The sequence below is a fragment of the Cryptomeria japonica genome, chromosome 1 (assembly GCF_030272615.1).
Source record: "Cryptomeria japonica chromosome 1, Sugi_1.0, whole genome shotgun sequence".
In the NCBI taxonomy this organism is placed as follows: Eukaryota; Viridiplantae; Streptophyta; class Pinopsida; order Cupressales; family Cupressaceae; genus Cryptomeria; species Cryptomeria japonica.
The window spans coordinates 298,783,466-298,808,877 of record NC_081405.1 but is presented as its reverse complement, the minus strand read 5'-3'; the positions used below and the strand labels follow the sequence as shown (position 1 = coordinate 298,808,877).

General features: G+C 34.5%; 1 pseudogene; it reads left to right on the top strand.

Moving 5' to 3' along the window:
* The first annotated feature begins 9,710 nt into the window (after positions 1–9,710).
* LOC131046413 (naringenin,2-oxoglutarate 3-dioxygenase-like) overlaps positions 9,711–25,412 on the top strand; it is a 39,194-nt pseudogene continuing 23,492 nt past the window's right edge.

Sequence of the window (25,412 nt, the reverse complement as noted above, 5' to 3'; positions counted from 1 at the left end):
CTTTGGGTGTAAAAGGTGTGTAGAGGTAGAGTGTTACTTGCCCAAAGACTCTCCTCGGTTAGGTTAAGTTAACCATCTCTTCATTTATGAGTTTGTTAATAAACCCTCCCACTCCCTGCCTTAAAAAGGGTAATAATCCCATAATGAATTCACATATAAATCTAACATTAACATTCATGACAAAAATAACCTCTCATTAGTAATAGAGTCTTAATAGCTAATTCTCACACCCATTAGTATGCAATTTTCAACCCAAAGCACTTCTACTATTAGTTTCTTAATCTTTCTAGTTGTTGTCCTTTTTTCTTGAGGATTATATATGGTTGAGGGTTTAAAACTTATGTCTATGTCATCCTAATCTATCTTTCATGGAAGATATAGTCTCCAATAGTTATATGGACTAAGCTTTATCTATTTTGAGATAATTTTAAAGAGAGAACTAGATTACATTTTTACTATCATTATACTAAATTTGGGTTGCCTGAGATCTAAGTTCTAGTTGAGATGAGAAATATTTGTGTTTTGTTCCTCGAAGGATTTTGTTTTGGCTAAGCTATTAGATTCATTATGCCTTAAGTAGATTTCTTATTTTGATGAAGTTTTAGGTGTTGAAATAATGAAACTTCCAAGTATTAAACTTAATAGTCTCATAGATATGCTAGCAACCCTATTGTTGCTCTTACTTGAGCCATGGGTAACAAGAAGACAAATAATCAAGAAAGATGTGAATGGTCTTTATAAGGCATCAAAGTAGATACATGGCATTGGAGAGGTCAAGTGTTGGGGCATTAGAGTTAAACATTGCAAATTCTATTGAAGCATGGGTGTCATCACACTATTGAAGATCACTAGGTGGAAGTTGTCATCGTTGATCCACGGGAAGGGCTTCTATAGGAAAATGAGGGGACTTGTAGGAAACAAAGAGTAAGAGACAAATTAAACAAATAGTCTGCCAATGTTTTATACGAGGTGAAAGTCATGGAGCGTGCTTAATAGTAACAAAGCCATGGAGCTGGATGAAAAAAAAAAACCAAAAAACAAAGAACATATTTTCTCTCAAAAAATTGTTCCCAAATTATTTAGTCACGAATTCAAATGCAAAAATAATAAATAGGAAAATAACTTTGAATCAAATAAATAATTTTTTTATAACATAATTTATAAACAAGTTTTAGTTCCAAGAAAATTAATTAGAAAGGAAAGGTGGTCTATCAAGCTTGAAGTTTTTGTAAACTTTTTAATTGATCACAAATTAAGACTAAAAATTCGTAAATTTTAAATCGAGGTGACAAATCACTTGTCCGAATTTCAATATATTTACAATTGAGTTGCCAAATTAAGACCTAAAGTATTATAAATGTGCAATTGTGGAAACAAATTGAAACTTAAATTAGTAAAAATTTGTAATTTAAATAGTAAATTATTAAACCTAAAAAAAATTGTGCATGTATCCTGTTAGGATAACCGGATGACAACTGAGAGGGGGGGGTGAATCAATTGTCAACAGATTATATTAATCAAACCACTTTATAACTTTTAACCGGAGCACATAAACATTGAATGTCGGAATAGCAGAAACAGATACCGGTAAGTAATAAAACTTAAGAATAAAATAGAGAATTAACACAATGCAACCATACCACATAACACCATGATTTGTACACAGAAAACCCAGTAAAGGGAAAAAGCACGGTGGGAAGCCTACCCACAGTCAGATGATACTTCTGCAGAAAGTATGTGATACAATGAAGGGCCTACACATGCAGGAAGGCACACTGCCTAGAGCATAAGGCTCATTACAAAAGAGTCTCACTTACTACAGAGAGGTTATAACCACCTCAAGATAATTGGACAACAATCCAGAAGAATGAACTACTAGAGATAGCATCTACCATGCCTGATTACAGTCCCAGTTAAGCTCAATACCGGAGGCCTTTGACCTCTTACTTAAACCCAGTTTGATCACCTATGATCGACCAAATCTCCTTTGCATATGATATTACATTCCATGACCACGATACATATTTTTCATTCCATACCATGATCTACAATGAGATCTTACATCAATTTATACAAACCCTAAGGCCTAAACCAATTGGGTCGGCCACCTAAAAGATATTACAATAAGATCATTACATACATCCATATTACAATGATATGCCATGTCGGCTTAAGACCAAAACAATAATAACCAATCCATAAAACATCCTTGTAACATGTAGAGAACACATTAACATGATACCAGACCTAATTTGGGTCCACCATGCCAAAGCAATGTCTCCAATCAGTTGAGGCACGATCAAGGATCACCTTCTGCATCCTAGATTCCATCTAGAAGTTGCACCAACACCACTTATGCATTCTATCAAATATTCTTAGTGAAACCTCTGTCGGTTAAACCTTAAACCCTTACTGGTAACACAAGATCTTCTACCGGTAACCAAAACCTGTCTGTCAGTAACCAACCAAAACAACTAGTGTTGACATCAATGACAAAACATCAATGCAACACATAATCAATTCATCCATATTTCCAACATTGTCCTACATAACATTCACATGATATTATCTATGAAATGATAGTCTTGGCCATCACTAAGGGGTTTGATGGAATTTAGAAACAATTTAAGAAAAATAAAAAAGGTTTTGTCATCAATACTATTTTTATTTAATTTAGGTGTAAAAAGATAGTCTTCATCATCATTAATATTTTCATTTAATTCAACACATTAGTTGCATCACACAATAAGTTCTTAATAGGTAGTAACCACTTAGATTCCCAATCATTCTCATAATCAAAATTATGTTGCTCCAAGCTACTTTCACATTTTTGCACATTCTTATCCACTTCAAGTTGTTTGGAACAATTCACGGACCTAATTAAGCAAATATAAACTTTGTTTCTTTAGTGTTATTGAGATATTTTACTAGTAATTTTCATCACCCATTGTACAATCTATTGTGTATACAAATCAAATAAAGAGTGAACACTCATAATCTAGTGTACTATTATTTGTTTCAACTTTTAATTCAATACCTCATGCTTGGGAGACTTAGTGCAATAGCTTCTTTATACTTTATTGATTCCCGAGTATTCGAGGAGAGACAGGTTAAACAACTTTGGATGCCTATTTCTAGAAATCATATTGAAGTTGAGGAAAAATCAACTCTACAGCTCCTAAAGATCACCTGCATGCAAACCTGTCATAGAAGGAGAGAAGCAAAAAAGCTATGGAGGCCAGAATTCAGAGATCCAGAAAAGAGGAGTCATATTGATTGTGCAACAAGAATGCAATTCAATAATTATAGTTGTTATAAAAATACAAAGAGAGAATCCTTATAAAAGGATACTCGAAACCCTAAAGAATTATAAGATTCCTAAGTTTAGATTAAGCATGGAGTATAATAGATTAATAATTAAATAAATAATTATTAGCTAATAAAAGATAACTCCAACACCCCCCCTTAAGATGAACTTAGGGAGTAGCTAAAAAAAAACTAAGGACTTAAAAAGCATGTAAAAAATGCAGGAAAGCAACAATGGGTCCCGACAACTAGGCTCGATGAGGTACCCAAGTACAATAAAATCTCTGTAAAGTGTAGAAAAAGGAGAAAACCCTGTGGGAACAAAAACTCCTCTCCAAGAAGAGATGAAAGCTCAAGTGAAGGACTAAGAAGCCTCCAAACAAGAGCGTTCCAGAAGATAGAAACAAAAGACAAGCAGAAGAATCACTGAAACATGAAGAAGTTGCAAATACTGTCGAAGAGTAACTACTGATATGAAGAACCTCCACTTAAATAGAACATGACCAAGTAGAGAAGGCTATAATCTGCATGAGTGCCCTCAAATGACACTACTCGAATCATATGGCAAACAAAGGCAAACAACTGAACTCGAAGATACAGATGACATGAAACATCAAAGCCTAAAGAGATGATCAAATGAACCAAGGAAGCATTAGAACAATAGGAAAAACCTCCCCATAATGCTGAAAAGCGAGAGGGACAGGGACACTGAAAAGAATGACCAACAAGAACTGCATGACGAAGAACCAGGAACATCGAAGGTGTAGAGAAAGTACATAGTGTCATGGAAGGAACACTCACTTGACACACATCATGAGGCTAATGTCATGGAAGGAACACTCACATGAAAAAGGTAGATGGAAAACAAAGGCAAACATCAACTCCCCCATGGCACTTTATAAGTAGTCCATGTACAATAAGACACAAGGTGTGCAAGATCCCAAGTATACAATGCATGATGATACTTTATCTCAGTGCATTTGCATAAAGAAAATTCCACAATGATCAAAAGAGACAGAGAACTAGAAATAGAAAGAACAACCAAAGATGAGACATCCTACTCAAAGAAAGAGATCCTAGGACCTGAAACATCCAAGATATTCACTAGAGTGCTAAAAAGAAAAAAATGAATGAAATATACTTGGAGCATAACATGGAAATAAAACTCATATGAATGGAAAGAACACAGAACAAGTTTTCCAACGATATAAAGTTTTCGAAAAACGGAGTTTGGATGCTCAAGTTATGTCTCCCGGAGTGCAAAAATGAACTTCTGGCTTTGATAGAAAAAAAACCATCAAAAAAGAAAAATAAAAAATTCAAACTTTTAGATCTGGATAGAGCTCAGAAAGAGCTTTCCGACGATATAAGGTTTGTCGAAAAATGCCTCCGTATGACCAAGTTACGACCAAAAGAAAAAAAACCCTCTTGTAGGGCATAAAGAGGGTAAAAATAAAAATTATTTTATTTTATTATTTTTTATTTTTTTCTCGAAATCTGTGCCAAGAAAAAGGGCATAAATGAAATTTGAAGATAAATCGATTCCTTCATTTTACCTATCCAATACTTTTAAAAAGGAACTGACAACTCAAATGCCTCTAAAATGGTTTTGCAAAACTACATTTAGTTATTAAGCCATCTAATGAATGTCTTGTATATCAATAATCAAACATAATAAGGTATTTCACATAATGAATTGAAGTCAATGACATTGTTATGAGTACACTATTCTCAAACATCTCTACCCACATTTAGGCAAGAATTTAGAAATCTTCAAAGTGACAATAACTTCTATATGCATATGCCCCACACTAAGTTACCTACCTTATCTGGATATCAAGGGAAATTTAGAAATGTTTCAATATTTAAGGCTTTTGGTTAAATAAATTTTGTTTACCTGGTGCAAATTAAATAGGTGAATTTCAAATTTTCTTTCATCTAGGAGACAATTATCTTTTATTTTGAAATTATTTTCTTTTATTTTTAAATTATTTTATTTTTATTTTTAAATTGTTTAAATACATACAATAATGTGATGTGTTTTTAATATTTTTATACTATTTAAAAATATATAAGTAATTTACATAAATTTATGTAATATAAAATCTTATGATATATTTTTAAATTCAATATTTTTGTACTTGTTCATTTTATTTCAAGCTATTAAGTAATAAAATGTATCAATAGTTTTGAATTTGAATCCAAGCTCCAATGACAAGGAGCTCACAAATCACACTAATGGCGAGGAAGAATTTAGAGGGAAAGAAGTTAAAAACAAAATGCTAGCTGATTTGTATAATTTAAATATCGATAAGGTTCAAATAGATAGATAAGTTCCAATGACAAGTAGTTCACAATTCACACTGAAATTTTAATGAAGATGTATATTTTAAATTTTAATTTTTTTCAAAATTTTATACCTCACAACATTAATAATATACTACAAACTTTGTAAGATATCATGGGCAACATTTATATGTTAAATAAATTATAGGTGGACAATTATGTTGCTTCTTTTTATGAATTCTTTCACTTGAACACATTTTACTTTTTCTAGAGCTCTCTTTTCTTCTTGTTTGTAAATATGGCATTAGTGGTTCTATGTTAGTATTGTCATTTTTTCCTTTTAACTTGGTTTAAAGATTTGATTTATTATTTCATTAGATATTCAGTTTTTTTTAATATTGGATTTTCAAAAACATCTTTATTTGGTGCTTCAAACTTGTGGCTTGGCCTTAAAAAGTATTATGTTCACAAGTTTATTTGAATTTACTTATTATTTTTATGAATTTTTTATAATTACAAAATATTTGTACCTCATAGTGAATGGATTTGTGGGTGTTGGTGTGATTCTTGCAATAGACTAACATAGTGGACTTTTTGTTTACTGCATTACTTTTAGATAAGTTGTTGATAGGGCTCAAATGTTTCATGGATCTAATCATAGGATAGATCGCATGCTTATCTATCTATTTGAACCTTATCGGTATTTAAATTTCTTTGTATCAATATAATTGTCTCACCTTTAAAATATTTACTTTTGTGTTGTCTTTACTTTTAGTTGGAACTTTGTTTGAAATTATGGACCATGGATTAATTATTATATCCATAGTTTACTTTTCTATCAAAATATTTTCTACTATTTTCTTATGTGGTCTCTTTCCCTTCAACCTAGATTCAAACCATTCTTTAGACAATTGAATTCTCTTGCTTTGTTGTTTGATTCCAAAATAATTATAATTGTTATTCTATCTTTTTATATTTTATTTCTTGCAGAATTTTAAGTTGCTTTATTTGATTCTACTTACTTGATCCTCTTCCAACGTATAACTTATTAGGTTTCAATTATGTTTCCTTATTCTATCTGATTTCTCCTAACATTTAACCATGTGGATGAGTAATGCTCTTCATTTTGTTGACAGTGGATGACGTGCTAGAAAAGTTAGTTATCTGATATATGAGATTTCTCAAACATACAAATAAAGGTTGCTAATTTATTTCAAAAACTATTATAGGTTGATGATTCCTATCATGATAGAGATCTCTATTGAAGACTAGATCTTTTATATCAAATTCAATTCCTACTCTTTGAAGTATAGAATGATATTCTATTTTATCCTTCCATATTCATATAAATAGTACCTAATATTCAAGATGAAATGATACAGAATATTGTAGGGCAAGAAGTTTGGTTGACAATGGAAGAGGCACAAAGGAATAACAACATACTTAACAAGTTGAACAACACTATCATTGCTCTTATTCCCAAGTCAAATAATTCTTATAATTATTTTGGTCTCATCTCTTTGTGCAATACAATTTACAAGATTATTACTAAAGGTCTAGCATGCATATTATCTATAATTATTTGAGATAATATTTCTATGGAGCAAGGCGATTTCATGTTAGGTAAGGAAATCTATAAAGATATTCTAATTGGTCATATATTTATGAATTCTATTTAAGAGAGAATAATTATGGCTATGGAATCAAACTTGATATAATGAAGGCTTATGATAAGGTTAGTTGAAGTTTTCTTTTATAATTTATAAATTTGGCTTTAGCTCTCCTTGGTGCAAATTAATTTTTGAGTGCATATCTTCAACTAGGTTTTTAGTACTAATTAATGGATCACCAATAGGATTCTTTCACTCCTAACAAGGTTTAAGGCAAAGGGACCTCGCTTTCCCTTATATTTTTATCATTATGATAAAATCATTGAGTAGAATTATTATGATAGAAAATATGAGGGGAAGCTAGAGCTTTATTAGAATAACTGATGAGGTTCCCCATTTACTCACTTTGTTTGTAGATGATACCTTGTTGTTTGATAATTTTTACTACAAAGAAGTTTTTGAAATTAGTATTGTGCTATCTAACTACTACTAGGTGTCAAGAAATATATCAACAAGGATAATCTAAAAAACAATTCTTTAATACTGTTGCAAGCATTATTATGAATTTTTTTTTAACTTATTGGGTTTTAAAGGGGATGTTCTTCCATACACTTATCTTGGACTTCCTTTATTTTTGTGAATGAGTAAGATTACCTTTTTGGATAGAGTGATTTCATCAATTAACTCTAAGTTATACTCTTGGGAAAGTAAGTAGTTGGCAATGGTCAGAAGATCCTTCTTGTTAAGTCTATTTTATCAGTTGTCCCTACTTACATGATGTCTCATTTGTTTATGCCATCAAATGTTATTTATTGCATGACAAAAATTATCATGAGATCTTTTTTATAGAGTGATAAGGGTGAAAAACATGAATTGGCTTTATTGGACTAAGAGAACGCAAGTTTAAACCCCTTTGGGGGTTTGGAACTAGAGATCTAGTAGTCTATAATTTTTCTTTGGACACAAAATTAGCTTGCAAACTTTATGCTTCACTAAGATCTAAATGGTATAAAAATTTACAAAATTAGTATCTAGATTCTATTGATTGCATTCATTTTAAAAATTTCCAACCCACCTCAACGTTCTTGCATATAGAACTTTATAATCAAATGTAGGGAAATTATATCTTCAAATTTACCATGGACTACATTCACAATGGAAAGAAGACTCTATTTTGGAATGATTCTTGAAATGGATATGATGTATTTGATAGGAGAATATATATTATTCTAAAAATCTAATTTATTAGTAGAATGGGAGAACAAGTGGAAGATAAGATTGAGGTCAGTTAGAATAATAACCTACCATTTGTTAAATGGAGAGATTTCTCTTCCTATCATTTCCTAGAAAATAAAAAAAATCTATTTTAAAGAGTATAATAGACAAGGGACAAGTATTCTATTCTAGAAAAGAGGACAAATTAAGTTTGTTGGGATTCATAATTGGTTTTTATTGTGTTAAAGAAGAATATAGTAGCTAACAAGGACTTGTTCCTTCACAAAATTTACTTCTTAGCCTATGTTGTGATAAACCGTGTCTTTTGAAGGCTAGTTCCTTTTCTTAGCTAGTATTTCAAAATAAGGTTGTTACAAGTGACAGAGTGCAAAAAAATTAATAATTTTGTGGATTTAAGATGTTCATTATATAAGGAAGTTAATGCTACTTTAGATAATCTATTTGTTCACTTTAAATTTACTTGTAAATGTTGGGAATGGTTATGGGATCATCTTCTTTAGAAGAGTGCTCCTCTAAAATAATGCTTCGTATATTTTCTAACTAGCCTTTTCTTTACAAGAGCTCTATATTTGGAAGCATGTAGTGGGTTTCCCCGTCTCTACTCATTTGGCATATTTAGAGGGATAAATTTTAGGATTTTTCAAAGACTTTTCCAATGCATGAGGAGTAATGATTTACAAATTAGAACTAGCAATTTATTGAAACTATTACAATGTCTTATGTTTTCTCTTTCTCAGTAAGATAGAAGCTTCTCATCATAAGATTCTAATACAATTAAAGTTGACTTTAGTAAAAAAAGGTCAAATTCCTCCTTCTCTTGGATAGATAGTTTAAAATTTTGAATGGCCTCATCATTCATGTACCATTACCTATACCACATGTGTCTAAATAAATATGGATAGATAGTTTTTCATTTTTTTATTTCAAAAGAATCTAATTGTCTAAAAAAAAAAAAATTGTATGATATAATGATTATTTGTACAAATCAAAATTCATATTTAAAATCAAAACATATATAGATTTATATTGTTATACAACTACTAATTATATACTACTAAAATATTTTAAAATTTTACTTATAATTCTTATAAATTGAACCTCTTATAAATACTCTTATAAATACGAGTGTCAGTTTAGAAATATTTATAATTGCACTTGAAACAACATGCTATCGTACGTTATAAAAACATAAAAGCAGACTACCGTTTAAAAACATAGCTGTTATATTAACATAACTATTGGAAAAAGCATGCTACCGTTAATAAAAAAAGACGCTCTCTTCTTTCACCTATTAAAATGGCAGACGATCTCAGAATGCAGGGGCCAGAGAGAGGAAGAAAGTAAGCAATGCCTGCAAGCAACGAGGAATTATAAGGAGTTGGTGTGCACCATGTCTCAGTTCTCTCGAGACTTCTTCGCCCTTCCATCGGAGGAGAAGCTCGGATACCACATGCGAGAGGGAAAGCGTGGAGGATTCTTGGTGAGCAGTCATCTGCACTGGAGAGAAATCTGCGCTTACTTCGCTCAACCCCTGCACCAACGTAACTAACTACACTCGCTGGATGAAGGTAAGTCCTCTCTCTCTCTATCCGTAATTTCTCTCCCTAATTGTGATGGGTATAATGTAAATACCCCTGTTATGAATTAGGAATACCCTACATTTGTTTTCATTCTGTGCAAAGAGATTATGGACAAGTACAGTGAGGAGCCCGAGGCGGTGACCAGGGCGTGCGTGGAGATGGACCAGAAGGTGGTGATAAACTACTACCCCAAATGCCCACAGCCACAGCCTGATATGAAGCCATTACTTTGCTCCTCCAAGACCGGGAGGGTGGCCTCCGGACGACAGGATCATTGTCAAGCCTATCCAGGGAGCTTCCGCAGTCAATCTCGGCGACCGCATGCATGTCAGTATTCCTGCTATATTACTCTCCAATTTCATCAATTTTCAAGGTTATTTAGTTCTAATAGTGTGGGTTCAATTGTGACTGATCAGTTTCTGAGCAATGTGAAGTTCAAGAGCGCGGACCATCAGGTTGGGGTTAACTCCAATAGTAGTAGATTGTCCGTTGCAGAAAGCAATCGTGTACCCACTGAAGTTGAAGGAGGGAGAACAGTGCGTCATGGAAGAGCCCATCACCTTTACTCAGATGTTCTCTCGCAAGATGAGCTGTGATATTGAACTCGCTTGCCATAAGAAGCTCGCCAAGCTCGCGCCTGCCCCTGAATCTGCCTCTGCCCTGCATCTCAGTAAACTAATTCAGCATTAATGCTCTTGAAAACATCATGTTGTCTCAATAAAAAGCTATTTAGTTTGTATGAAAGTGTAGTATGCAAGAGCCCACGGACAATCTAGTCCTCCTATTCTTTGTTTTCTGCAAATCCCCTCGCTCAACTGGAGAAGCCCTTTCCCCACAATGATTTCCTCTCCTCTGCAATGTTGTCCGAGAGAGTGATGTTCAGAATCATCTTCGGAGGAATGTTGTCCGAGAGAGTGATGGCTCCAGTGTGTTCAGTTGACCGTTGCGATGCCCTATGCCCTGCATCTGCTCCGACACTTCTGCAGAGGAATGTTGTAAGTCCCACATGCACAGTGCCTCCAAAGGAATTCTTGAGTTTAATTACTTAAATTCAGGTGCTGATTTTTCCTCTTTTTTGTTTAATTTGGTTAATGAATATATGTTTTTATAAGGGATTTTATAATTTCAAAGAACACGTGTAGAGTGTCATCATATTTTATTTTTATGACATGAATGTTAACTTGGCCAACAAAGAACAAAAGATTCTCTTGAGCATTTGAGATATTCTAGTTCATCTCTCTACTCTGTAGTGATGGTCTGCAATCTAGTATCTTTGTTATCATTTCATTAGTTTTTTAATATTAAATTTATGTTTGGCAGCAATTGATGAAGTTGGTCTGCAATCTAGGATATATTATGCTTGCTTTGTTTGCTTGTTGAGTCAACTCCTTTTCTTGGGCACCCAGCTGAGTCATCCCCTGGTCTGCAATGAAGGACATGATTGCTCTGACTTTATCCAGCTGAAGATGTTCCCAGATACTTGCAAAAACGGGTGATTTTATCAAATTGTCCTCCATATCTTCTCACCTATCTTCCAAGTTACCAATTGATTCCTATATCCTTGCAACTATGTAAAACTCGCTGAAACTACCATGACTACCCCCTCCCTGATTTCAGGTCATGTGACAAGTGACTTGAAGATGATTAAATCCCTTATAGCATTGACAGTGTATGACATTGCCAGGCAGTATTGGTTAAATATTAGTTGTGCAGTCAAGGTGTTGTAGGCAGTCAAGGTGTTGTAGGCATCTAAGTGGGAGGTGTGGCTGCTGCAAAGTCTCTTGAGTCCTCCTTATCTACCAGTTTAAACCTTTTCTTAAGATGACAAATGCTATGTAGATGGTGTACTTTTAAGGATGTCATATATATGGGAAACAAACGATACAAATTATTTCTCTATAAATCTTTAAAAAATTATTTATTCAGTGAATAAAGTTTTGAATAGTTTAGAGTGCTTGCCCTGACAGACCATGACACTGTGGCAGGGGTACCAGCTATCTTGGAAGCTGTTCATAAATTCTAAATGTTGAAATCAGCGCAATTGTCCCATCAAAGTTAGAGCATATGTTCAAGCTTTTGATTTCTTTGCCTGAGTTTTACATATTCAAATAGACTCTCTGATCCATTACAAGCTTTGGATTTCTTTCCCTTAATTAAATCCTTGCAATTAACCAGAAAAGTCATATTTGATCACCTAAATCATTATATTTGATCACCTGAATTATTATATTATACATATTTGAGCTCTTTCTATGAATCGGGTTCCTGGCTTGGTTACCCTGGTAGAATGAAAAGCACTCATACAGAAATTTTGAACTCTTTCTACTTTTCAATTTTTTATTAATAAAACTTTAATATAAATTAAGCTAGGGCATTGACATCTATGATTCAAAAATATGTTTTATTTGTTATTTTCTTTCTTCATCCATAGGACTGCTGACAGAATTTTATTTATTTTATAGTCTACTATAACTTATTCTGGAAAAGGAGAACAAGTACAGATATTAGCTTATTACGGTAGTTGTAGACCTCCCTGCAAAATTTTCTGTGAGTTCTACTTTAATATGTTTGTTTCGTGTTTTTCTTTTCTATTTTGATTATAGATAGTTTTTAAAAGAATTAAATTGTTATTTTGGTTTCGTCTTTTTTTGTGGTTGGTGATTTTCCAGCAGCAATGATGATAAGGAGGAGGAAAAAAGAAGCAGAACTCTAAAGAAGATAATGTAAACTAATTCCTCAACTTAATTTTAAAAATCTCTCACTATGATTGTAATAATTCTTTGCAGCAATAGCTCACCCAGCAAACTTCAATTTTACTGTTGTACTTATTTGTCTATTGATATGTAAATGGATTCGTTGTTTAATAAAAATAAATTATTTGGGAGGGGTTGAATTGGCCCCCTCCTAAGGTTGCAGGGAACGGTAATTGGTCATGGCCATTTTTTCAGCCTGATGTTTCTGTGTTGATTTTTGTTTTGTTTTTTTTATTGCATTTTTTAAATTTTATTTTAAACATGATATTAAGTGAACTATATGAATGAAAAAGTTGTGTAAAATGAAATAATGTTGCATGAAATGTGTTTGAACTTTCATTCACTTATGTCAATATTTTAACTTTAGCATTTATTTTGTATATATATTTGAAGAGTATGTTTGAGCAAATTATGTGTGAAACAAACAAATTGTATGTGAAATGTGTTTTAACTTTGGCAACCACTTAGTTGCATTTGTACTTCAGCATTTTTTGTGTAAGTTTGAATTTTTATGTCAGTCTTATATTAAGAATATAAAAACTTTTGGTTTCACTTATGTTGTATGTTTGAACTTTGGCATTCACATTTTTTCTATCTATACTTTGACATGTTTTAACTTAAATGTTTACTTTTTGTGTCATTGAAGTAACTTTTTGTGAAACCTTTTCAAATTGTGTTTTTAGTTTGCTATGTTTGAAATAACTTTGTGTATATTTAATCTTTAATATTTTACCTTTTATATGTGTGAAGTGTGTTTTCAAACAAACTATGTGTAAGATGAACAAACATAATGTGAAATATGTTTTAACTTTGACATGTGTGTGTATGTTTATACTTCAACATTCACTTTGTGTGAAGAGTGTATCAACTTTGACAACCATTTGTGTTATATGTTTGAAATTTAGTGTGAAGTGTGGTTGAACTTTGAGATTCACTGTGTGTGTTTCCTTGTACTTTGCCATTGTTGAGCTTATGTGTTTACTTTGAAAGTGTTTGAAGCATTGTTTTGTGAAATATTTTATATTTGACATGTTTAAGTAATCTCCATGTGTTAAAAAAAATTTGCATATTTATTTAATGTGTGGTTAAACTATGGAAAAAATTTGCATATTTATTTAATGTGTGGTTAAACTATGGCATGCATTCACTTTTTGTTTGTGCAAAATATGTTGTAACTTTAACATCCATTTTTTATATGAATTGTTATTTGGAAGTTAATTTAAATGATATTTGCTTTGTGTGGTGTATGCTTTAAAACTTTGTCATGTTTGAGGAAAGTTCATGTGTTTTGTTTCTATGTTTGTGTTTTTTATAGGCAATTTTGACATAACCTTTTTGTGTCGTTTGTATTTTAAGTAACTTTGTAGTTCACTTTGTGTGATGTGTCTTTGAATCAAATTTGACATTCATTTTGAGCAGTGTGTGTTTTAACTTCTTCATGTTTAAGAAAATTTCATGTGTATCACAATTTAACTTCTCCAACGTGTGTTTCTTTTATATGTCTTTGTTTGAAAGGTAATTGTGTTTGTGTGTGTGTGAGAGAGAGACAAAGAGACAGAGAGAGGGATTGCGACAAAAAGAGAGGGGGATACATGACAAAGTTGAAAAGAGAGAAGGGTGTGAGGGATGGAATGAGGGGGAGAATGAGAAAGAGGGAGAGAGTGAGAGAATACATGAGAGAGAGGAGAGGGAGGAGGGAGAGAGAGGGAGAGAGCGAGAGAATAAGTGAGAGAGAGGAGAGGAAGGAGGGAGAGAGGGAGGGAGGGAAAGACAGGAAGCAAATTGAGAGAGAGATATATGAATGGAGGGAAAGAGAGGCAGAGACTTGAGAGAGAGAATGAGAGAGAGCCCAAGTGAGAGGAGGGAGGTTGTGATAGAATGAGAGGGGAAGATGGTGCAGGAGCACCTAACCCAAACGTACACCAGGAGGTTAAAGATCATTCCATGAATCATTTCACTCATATTTGAGTTTATATGGTCATTTTAATGTACTTTGAGTCATTATGAGGTCATATCTAAGGCTAAAAGAGCCAATTGTAATGAGTTGTCCAAGTTGTCCTAATAAGGTCTTGATTGGGTTTATGAGGTCAAATTTGTATAAACAAGTCATGAAAGGGTAAAAAAGGTTGTAAAAGGTCATTTGAACTCCATTTTTAAGTATTTGGAAGGTTCATGTGAAGTCTTACAAGTTTGGAGTTCATATTCATCAAAGTTGTCATTTGTGGCATTAAGTGTTGTCAAGCAACAAACCATGTTCTAAAAGTTGCAAACTAAGGATGTAATTGGTCTTGGGCAGTTGTAACTGCCATATGTATGTGTGGAGGTTATAAAAACCATCATTTGGTCGAATCCAATGGGGGTGTGTATGATCGGAGGAAGGAAATGAATAACATTTGAAGTTTTTACACACTCCACATTTTTTCTTGGTATTGCAGTCTGATCATTCACGTTTTTCTTTATGAAAAGTCATTTGTCTCCATTGGAAATATATTGTATATGATAATGGCATGAGTTAAATTTGTTTTCCCTTTGGTTTCATTTAATTTCAATCACTTTGAAGCAAGTTATGCAAGTTTTGGTGAAAACTGTCAAAAAACCCTCCAAATTGGGGTTTGTGGAGAGTTTCACTAAAATATTTTGATTGCACCATTGGAATTTTTTTTAACTTTTGTGTTTGCTAGAGGGTTGAATTATCTTTCAAATGAATTCAGTTTAATTGTGATTGGTTAAGTATTTTATGAGATATTTGATGCCCTAGGCGGACTGGGAATGCAAATTTCTTGTTTTTTTTTGGTAACAGTCAAAACGGTCTCGATGCAGGGACCATAACGCTTAACTCCATCATTGGATTGTTCTTAATTTTGGATATTGTTTTAAAACCCTAGTTTTCTACAACCTCACCAAAGCGATCTTCAATATATTGTCAAGTTTGAAACTTATTAATAACAAAGTACAGGTCTATCAGACTGTCATTAATTGGGATAACATAATGCATTGTTTGGGTCTTGATTAATGTTCAATAGGTTAAAAGCGATATGAAAGATTTGATATTGGATTAGTTGGTTGATAGTAATCTTTTTAGATGCCTCAAAAATATCAAGGTTGCAGACTGAAGAATATTTTGGGTCATTGAGCACCCTAGGATTGGGACTCCATGGTTGATTTGGGGTTCTTGGTTGGTTTTTCATGATGCTCTGCATCAAATTGGTATCAGAGCCCAGCAAAAGATATGGGCTAGGAAAGTTGTTTATGTTGTGTTTGGTTGCAGGTGTTGAATCCACCTAACTGCAGAGGAACGGGTTGAGGAGAGGACCTGGTTGTGGTTGCCAAAAGACTAGGGAGAGAGGACAAAGATACTCCTAGGTGAGGCAAAGGAAGTATGAGTTTGTGTGTGTACAGTAGGAGAGGTGGATGCCTGAGGAACACCTTGAGTTGCAGCCATTGGATACTCCATGGATGTGAGTAGTTGAGAGGATGATTACCTTTTTGAAGTTGGTAGCAGTAGCATGAGGATAATGAGAGAATGATGAAACGAAGAGGCAGAGATAAAGATAAAGACAAAGACAAAGTTTCAAACCAAGATACAAAATTTTCTTGCAGGTTATTTCCAAGGGACTTGGAAAGCTTTCAAGGTCGGTAGTATGGTGCAGGAGCACCTAACCCAAACGTACACCAGGAGGTTAAATATCATGTCATGAATCATTTCACTCATATTTGAGTTTATATGGTCATTTTAATGTACTTTGAGTCATTACGATGTCACATGTAAGGCTAAAAGAGCTAATTGTAATGAGTTGTCCTAATAAGGTCTTGATTGGGTTTATGAGGTCAAATTTGTATAAACAAGTCATGAAAGGGTAAAAAAGGTTGTAAAAGATCATTTGAAGTCCATTTTTATGTATTTGGAAGGTTCATGTGAAGTCTTACAAGTTTGGAGTTCATATTCATCAAAGTTGTCATTTGTGGCATTAAGTGTTGTCAAGCAACAAACCATGTTCTAAAAATTGCAAACCAAGGATGTAATTGGTCTTGGGCAGTTGTAACTGCCATATGTATGTGTGGAGGTTATAAAAACCATCATTTAGTTGAATCCAATGGGGGTGTGTATAATTGGAGGAAGGAAATGAATAACATTTGAAGTTTTTACACACTCCACATTGTTTTCTGGGTATTGCAGTCTGATCATTCACGTTTTTATTTATAAAAAATCATTTTTATCCATTGGAAATATATTGGATATGATAATGGAATGGGTTAACTTTTTTTCCCTTTGGTTTCATTTAATTTCAATCACTTTGAAGCAAGTTATGCAAGTTTTGGTAAAAACTGTCAAAAAAACCCTCCAAATTGGGGTTTGTGGAGAGTTTCACTAAAAAAATTTGATTGCACCATTGTAAATTGTTTTAACTTTTGTGTTTTCTAGAGTGTTGAATTATATTTCAAATGAATTCAGTTTCAATGTGATTAAGTATTTAATGAGATATGTGATGCCCTAGGCGGACTGGGAATGCAGATTTCTTGTTTTTTTTGTAAGAGTCAAAACGGTCTCGGTACAGAGACCATAACGCTTAACTCCACCATTGGATTGTTCTCAATTTTGGATATGGTTTTAGAACCCTAGTTTTCTACACCCTCACTGAAGCGATCTTCAAACTATTATCGGGTTTGAAAGTTATTAATAACAAAGAACGGGTCTATCAGACTGTCATTAATTGGGACAACATAATGCATTATTTGGGTCTTGATTAATGTTTAATGGGTTATAAAATGATATGAAAGATTTGATATTGGATTGGTTGGTTGATAGTAATCTTTTTAGATGCCTCAAAAATATCAAGGCTACAGATTGAAGATTATTTTGGGTCACTGAGCACCCTAGGATTGGGAATCAATGGTTGATTTGGGGTTCATGGTTGGTTTTTCATGACGCTCTGCATCAAATTGGTATCAGAGCCCAGCAAAAGATCTGGGCTAGGAAAGTTGTTTATGTTGTGTTTGGTTGCAGGTGTTGGATCCACCTAACTACAGAGGAATGGGTTGAGGAGAGCACCTAGTTGTGGTTGCCAAAAGACTAGGGAGAGAGGAAAAAGATACTCCTAGGTGAGGCAAAGGAAGTATGAGTTTGTGTGTGTGCAGTAGGAGAGGTGGATGCCTAAGGAACACCTTGAGTTGCAACCATTGGATACTCCATGGATGTGAGTAGTTGAGAGGATGATTACCTTTTTGAAGTTGGTAGCAATAGCATGAGGATAATGAGAGAAAGATGAAATGAAGAGGAAGAGATAAAGATGAAGACAAAGACAAAGTTTCAGACCAAGATACAAAATTTTCTTGCAAGTTGTTTCCAAGGGACCTGGAAAGCTTTCAAGGTCAGTAGTATGGTGCAGGAACACCAAACCCAAATTTACACTAGGAGGTTAAAGATCATGTCATGAATCATTTCACTCATATTTGAGTTTATATGGTCATTTTAATGTACTTTGAGTCATTATGAGGTCATATGTAAGGCTAAAAGAGCCAATTGTAATGAGTTGTCCAAGTTGTCCTAATAAAGTCTTGATTGGGTTTATGAGGTCTTACAAGTTTGGAGTTCATATTCATCAAAGTTGTCATTTGTGGCATTAAGTGTTGTCAAGCAACAAACCATGTTCTAAAAGTTGCAAACCACGGATGTAATTGGTCTTGGGTAGTTGTAACTACCATATGTATGTGTGGAGGTTATAAAAACCATCATTTGGTCGAACCCAATGGGGGTGTGTATGATTGGAGGAAGGAAATGAATAACATTTGAAGTTTTTACACACTCCACATTGTTTTCTAGGTATTGCAATCTCATCATTCACATTTTTCTTTATGAAAAATCATTTGTATCCATTGGAAATATATTAGATAAGATAATGGCATGGGTTAAATTGGTTTTCCCTTTGGTTTCATTTAATTTCAATCACTTTGAAGCAAGTTATTCAAGTTTTGGTGCAAATTGTCAAAAAACCCTCCAAATTGGGGTTTGTGGAGAGTTTCCCTAAAATATTTTAATTGCACCATTGGAAATTGTTTTAAATTTTGTGTTTGCTAGAGGGTTGAATTATCTTTCAAATGAATTCAATTTCAATGTGATTGGTTAAGTATTTTATGATATATTTGATGCCCTAGGCAAATTGGGAATGCATATTTCTTATTTTTTTGTAACAGTCAAAACGGTCTCGGTGCAGAGACCATAACACTTAACTCCACCGTTGGATTGTTCTCAAATTTTGATATGCTTTTATAACCCTAGTTTTCTACACCCTCATCGACGTGATCTTCAAAATGATGTCGAGTTTGAAAGTTATTAATAACAGAGTGTGGGTCTATCAAACTGTCATTAATTGGGACAACATAATGCATTGTTTGGGTCTTGATTCATGTTTAATGGGTTATAAAACAATATGAAAGATTTGATATTGGATTGGTTGGTTGCTAGTAATATTGTTAGATTCTTGAAAAATATCAAGGCTACAGATTGAAGATTATTTTGGGTCATTGAGCACCCTAGGATTGGGACTCCATGGTTGATTTGGGGTTCTTGGTTGGTTTTTCATGATGCTCTACATCAAATTGGTATCAGAGCCCAGCAAAAGATCTGGGCTAGGAAATTTGTTTATGTTGTGTTTGGTTGCAGGTGTTGGATCCACCTAATTGCAGAGGAACAGGTCGAGGAGATAACTTGGTTGTGGTTGCCAAAAGACTAGGGAGAGAGGAAAAAGATACTCCTAGGTGAGGCAAAAGGAAGTATGAGTTTGTGTGTGTGTAGTAGGAGAGGTGGATGCCTGAGGAACACCTTGAGTTGCAGTCATTGGATACTCCATAGATGTGAGTAGTTGAGAGGATGATAACCTTTTTAAAGTTGGTAGCAGCAACATGAGGATAATGAGAGAATGATGAAAGGAAGAGGAAGAGATAAAGATGAAGACAAAGACAAAGTTTCAGACCAAGATACAAAATTTTCTTGCAGGTTGTTTCCAAGGGACTTGGAAATCTTTCAAGGTCAGTAGTATGGTGCAAGAGCACCTAACCCAAAATTACAATAGGAGGTTAAAGATCATGCCATGAATCATTTCACTCATATTTGAGTTTATATGGTCATTTTAATGTACTTTGAGTCATTATGAGGTCATATGTAAGGCTAAAAGAGCCAATTGTAATGAGTTGTTCAAGTTGTCCTAATAAGGACTTGATTGGGTTTATGAGGTCAAATTTGTTTAAACGAGTCATGAAAGGGTAAAAAATGTTGTAAAAGGTCATTTGAAGTCCATTTTTATGTATTTGGAAGGTTCATGTGACGTCTTACTAGTTTGGAGTTCATATTCATCAAAGTTGTCATTTGTGACATTAAGTGTTGTCAAGAAACAAACCATGTTCTAAAAGTTGCAAACCAAGGATGTAATTGGTCTTGGGAAGTTGTAACTACCATATGTATGTGTGGAGGTTATAAAAACAATCATTTGGTCAAATCCAATGGGGGTGCATATGATTGGAGGAAGGAAATGAATAACATTTGAAGTTTTTACACACTCCACATTGTTTTCTGGGTATTGCAGTCTGATCATTCACGTTTTTCTTTATGAAAAATCATTTGTATCCATTGGAAATATATTGGATATGATAATGGCATGAGTTAACTTTATTTTCCCTTTCGTTTCATTTAATTTCAATCACTTTGAAGCAAGTTATGCAAGTTTTGGTGAAAACTTTCAAAAAACCCTCCAAATTGGGGTGTGGAGAGTTTCACTAAAATATTTTGATTGCACCATTGGAAATTGTTTTAACTTTTGTGTTTGCTAGAGGGTTGAATTATGTTTTAATTTAATTTAGTTTCAATGTGATTGGTTAATTATTTTATGAGATATTTGATGCCCTAGGCGAACTGGGAATTCAGATTTCTTGTTTTTCTTCGTAATAGTCAAAACGGTCTCAGTGCAGAGACAATAACGCTTAATTCCACTGTTGGATTGTTCTCAATTTTGGATATGGTTTTAGAAACCTATTTTTCTACAGCATCACCGAAGCGAGCTTCAAAATATTGTTGGGTTTGAAAGGTATTAATAACAGAGTACGGGTCTATCAGACTATCATTAATTGGGACAACATAATGCATTGTTTGGGTGTAGATTAATGTTTAATGGGTTATAAAATGATATGAAAGATTTTATATTGGATTGATTGGTTGGTTGATAGTAATCTTTTTAGAAGCCTAAAAAGTATCAAGGTTACAGATTGAAGATTATTTTGGGTCATTGAGCACCCTAGGATTGGGACTCCATGGTTGATTTGGGGTTCTTGGTTGGTTTTTCATGATGCTCTGCATCAAATTGGTATCAGAGCTCAGCAAAAGATCTAGGCTAGGAAATTTGTTTATGTTGTGTTTGGTTGCAGGTGTTGGATCCACCTAACTGCAGAGGAACTATTTGAGGAGTGAACCAATTTATGGTTGCGAAAAGACTAAGGAGGGAGGAAAAAGATACTCCTAGGTGAGGCAAAGGAAGTATGAGTTTGTGTGTGTACAGTAGGAGAGGTGGATGCCTGGGGAACACCTTGAGTTGCAGCCATTGGATACTCCATGGATGTGAGTAGTTGAGAGGATGATTACCTTTTTGAATTTGGTAGCAACAAAATGAGGATAATGAGAGAATGATGAAAGGAAGAGGTAGAGATAAAGATGAAGACAAAGACAAAGTTTCAAACCAAGATACAAAATTTTCTTGTAGGTTGTTTTCAAGGGACTTGGAAAGATTTCAAGGTCTGTAGTATGGTGCAGGAGCACCTAACCCAAACGTACACCAGGAGGTTAAAGATCATGCCATGAATCATTTCACTCATATTTGAGTTTAAATGGTTATTTTAATGTACTTTGAGTCATTATGAGGTCATATGTAAGGCTAAAAGAGCCAATTGTAATGAGTTGTCCAAGTTGTCGTAATAAGGTCTTGATTGGGGTTTATGAGGTGAAATTTGTATAAACAAGTCATGAAAGGGTAAAAAAGGTTTTAAAAGGTAATTTGAAGTCCATTTTTATGTATTTGGAAGGTTCATGTTAAGTTTTACAAGTTTGGAGTTCATATTCATCAAAGTTGTCATTTGTGGCATTAAGTGTTGTCAAGCAACAAACCATGTTCTAAAAGTTGCAAACCAAGGATGTAATTGGTATTGGGAAGTTTTAACTGCCATATGTATGTGTGGAGGTTATAAAAACCATCATTTGGTCGAATCCAATCGGGGTGTGTATGATTGGAGGAAGGAAATGAATAACATTTGAAGTTTTTACACACTCCACATTGTTTTCTGGGTATTGCAGTGTGATCATTCACATTTTTCTTTATGAAAAATCATTTGTATCCATTGGAAATATATTGGATATGATAATGGCATGAGTTTACTTTATTTTCCCTTTGAAATTCATTTAATTTCAATCACTTTGAAGCAAGTTATGCAAGTTTTGGTGAAAACTGTCAAAAAACCCTCCAAATTGGGGTTTGTGGAGAGTTTCACTAAAATATTTTGATTGCACCATTGGAAATTGTTTTAACTTTTGTGTTTTCTAGAGGGTTGAATTATATTTCAAATGAATTCAGTTTCAATGTGACTGGTTAAGTATTTTATGAGATATTTGATGCCCTAGGCGGACTGGGAATGCAGATTTCTTGTTTTTTTTATAACAGCCAAAATGGTCTTGGTGCATAGACCATAACTCTTAACTCCACCATTATATTGTTCTCAATTTTGGATATGGTTTTAGAAAGATAGATTTCTACAGTCTCGCTAAAGCGAGCTTCAAAATATTGTTGGGTTTGAAAGTTATTAATAACAGAGTACGGGTCTATCAAATTGTCATTAATTGGGACAACATAATGCATTGTTTAGGTCTTGATTAAAGGTTTAATGGGTTATAAAATGATATGAAAGATTTGATATTGGATTGGTTGGTTGATAGTAATCTTTTTAGATGCTTGATAAATGTCAAGGTTGGAGATTGAAGATTATTTTGGGACATTGAGCATCCTAGGATTGGGACTCCATGGTTGATTTGGGGTTCTTGGTTGGTTTTTCATGATGCTCTGCATGAGAAGACCTGAGAGAGTTACTTGGAGAGAGATAGATTGACTAACAAACAAAGAGATGAAGATGAAGTGAGAGAGGAGAGATGGAATGAGAGTGGGACAATTGTGAGAGACATGCACACAAAGAGAGAGAGGGGGGAGAGAATTAAGAGAGGTAGTGACTTGAGAGAGAAAATGAGTGAGAGAAGGGGGGGAAGAGAGAGAGATGGTGGGAGGGATGGAATGAGAGGTGGAGAACTAAAAGAGAGAGCCCAAGTGAGAGAGGAGGGAGGTTGCAATAAAAAGAGAGAGTGAGACATAAGAGAGTTAGAGAGAGGTAGATAGATAGGCGCAAATTGAGAAGGGAGGGTGTGAGGGATATGAGGGTGAGAAATAGGAGAGAGGGAGACTTGAAAGCAAGAGAATGAGTGAGAGGGAGAGATTAGGGTGGCAGGGTAGGGAGGGTGTGATGGAAAGATAGGGGGAGACATGAGAGAGTTATGTAGAGAGAGGGTGGAAGAGAGGAAAATAGAGGGGGAGAGAGAAGGATGGACAAAAGGAGAGCCAAAGTATTGAGAGAGAATGAGTGAGAGGAGAGAGAGAGGGGAGAGGATTGGGAGAGAGAGGGAGAGAGAGTCCAAGTTAGAAATGGTGGGAGGGAAATAGATGCAACAACTTGAGAGAGAGAGGGGGGGGAGGGATCAAATCAAAGGGGAAGACTTATGAGAGAGAGAGGAGAGGGTGGGAGGGAAGGAATTAGAGGTGGAGAAATGAGAGAGAGAGCCCAAGTGAAAGAGGGAGGTTGTGACAGAAAGAGAGGGGTAGACATGAAAGAGTTAGAAAGAGAGATAAGTAGAGAGAGAGAGAGAGAGAGAGAGAGAGACACACACACACACACACACACAAAAAAAAAAAAAAAAAAAACACACAAAGAATTGAGAGAGAGAGAGAGAGAGAGAGAGGGGGGGGGGGGGTGAAGATGATGAAAATAAATGTTTAGCTATGTGTCTAAACATGAAAATTAAATCTAAACCTAAGCATATTACCTAAGAACTATTGGGTTTGAGTGGAAGTAGATGCACCCATGTTTACTTGATTTGCTCTTTTGGGCATTGTTATTGGGAGGAATATGGCTACTAAAACGAGTGTCATGATGTTAGGATGAAGATAGATTAGATAGAAAAATGGAAAACATAAGGATATGAGAGAAGAGGCCTTAATTTTTATATTTTTCATGAGTAAAATCAATGACCAAGATTAAAGATAGATGGATGCATAGGATTGGATAGGAGTGTGGTCCTATATTTGGAGGTTTAGCCTTGTGACAAGTACCACAAGGAAAAGTGAGGTGTAAGGGCTAAGTGTGCTTACACATGTGTGAGCACACATTGGGAAGAACATGAAAGAGACATGTCTATGACATGTGTAAGAGAGTAGGGTGGCTTGTGAAAATGACATATAAGAGGTAGGGTCGCATTCTCACACATGTGAGAAAGAGGAGAGTAGGGATACTTGTCACATGATGACAAGTTTAGATATTGATCCATGTAAATAGATCCAAGGGCTAGGATTTAGTGGTCAAGGATTGAGCGTAATGTGGAATTTAATAATAGGGAAAATGGTAATGAGGGTTGATTAACTTAAATTAATTAATTAAGTAGGCATTAATTAAATGATTTAGTGGCAAATTTTGTAAGATAAGGTTAGAAACAATTAAATAAATGCAATTTAATTTAGGGTGAGGAGTAAAAGTAAAGGATTAATTAAATAAATAATAAATATTTATTTAATTGGCTAGAATGGGATAAGGTCAAGTGTGGTTGGGTATGGACAAATTTTTGTGTTTATAGGGGAGAAGAGAGGCAACGACTTGAAAGAGAGCCAATGACTTGAGAGAGAGAGAGAGAGAGAGAGAGAGAGATCCCAAGTGTGAGTGGAGGGAGGTTGTTGCAGAAAGAGATCACGAGACCTAGAGAGAGAGAGAGAGGAAGGTAGGAGGAGTGGAATGAAAGGTAGAGAACTTAGAGAGAGAGAGAGAGAAACATAGAGAGATGGATACATAGTGAGATAGGAGAGTGACGGGGATATAATGAGATGGGGATAATAGAGAGAGAGAGAGGAATCATATAATATATAAGGTTTTATAACCATATATTGGAATATTATATATAAATGTTATAAGAATGTGACCCCTAATAACATTATTTTCTAATAGAGAGAGGGCAGAAGGAAGGGGGAGAGAGGGGGGGGGGGAAGATAGGCAGTGACTTAAGAGAGAGAGAGAGAGAGAGAGAGAGAGAGAGAGAGAGAGAGAAGGAAAGAGAGGTAGAGACTTGAGAGAGACAAGGAATGAGTGAGAGAGGCAGAGAGAGCAAGAGGAAGAGACCAGAGAGAGAAAAAGGCACACACACACAAAGAGAGAGGGAGGGAGGGCAAGAAAGAGAGGCAAAGACTTGAGAGAGAAAAGGAATGAGTGAGAGAGGGAGAGGGAAAGAGGAAGAGACTAGAGAGAGAGAGAGAGAGAGAGAGAGAGAGGGAGAGAGAGGGAGAGTGTATGTGCCAAAA